Here is an 829-nt window from a genome sequence, read left to right as displayed (position 1 = left end):
TTGTCTGCTGTTATTTTGTTGCCATGTAAACTTGATGCTACAGAGAGATCCATGCATATTTTGGAGATGTTCAGTAAGGATGTTTTGTAGATATTGTCGTAATTGATCCAATCCTGCCCTTGTTTACAATTATGGAGTACCATATCATGACTCAATCTTGCTCTACGTTTGCTATAAAAATATTTCTGGCAGATTCTTAACATGATATTCATTTTTGCCAAGCTTATTGTAGTTGATCCATACATGCTATGCTTTTTCTCTAGCCATGGTTAGCTTCATAAACATTCTATCTTGCTGTAGGTATGCTTGTTTTGTCATGAATTGCTTTGTGGTGAGTGCATCAAGCTCACAAACATGCCTTCATATTATCTTTTCTACCATGCTCAGTTTTCTGCTAAGTCTGAAACCTGTTAATGAAACTTGCTATGTTTACGTGGTTGCCATCATATCTTCTGGTCCTTTTTGGCTTATGGTCAGTAAGGGACTTTTGTTATATGAATTTAGTAGAACACTGCCATGCCTTGTTTTGCTATGTTAAATTCCTGTAGCATGTTCATTTCGTGCTCTGAACACTGTCATCTTATTTTAACCCCTGGGCCAGTGTTCCTCTGAGTGCTGGTCCAAACTAGAGCACCGTTGTCACGACCGGATTTTCAGGATATAAATTCCCAGAAATACGGCCTGTGAGCTCACCAGCCCTAGGATTACTGTTAGCTGATGAGGCACCAACTTGATACAAGGAAAAACCAAGCAAGTACAAAAATATGTAGTACAAGGCCATTCAGGCCTAGGAGTACAACATTTGGTTTCTAATGGTTGAGGGCGGAAG

This window comes from Triticum aestivum, chromosome 4D, assembly GCF_018294505.1.
Source record: "Triticum aestivum cultivar Chinese Spring chromosome 4D, IWGSC CS RefSeq v2.1, whole genome shotgun sequence".
Classification (NCBI taxonomy): domain Eukaryota; kingdom Viridiplantae; phylum Streptophyta; class Magnoliopsida; order Poales; family Poaceae; genus Triticum; species Triticum aestivum.
The sequence above is the reverse complement of the archived record's forward strand: the minus strand, read 5'-3'. Positions refer to the sequence as shown.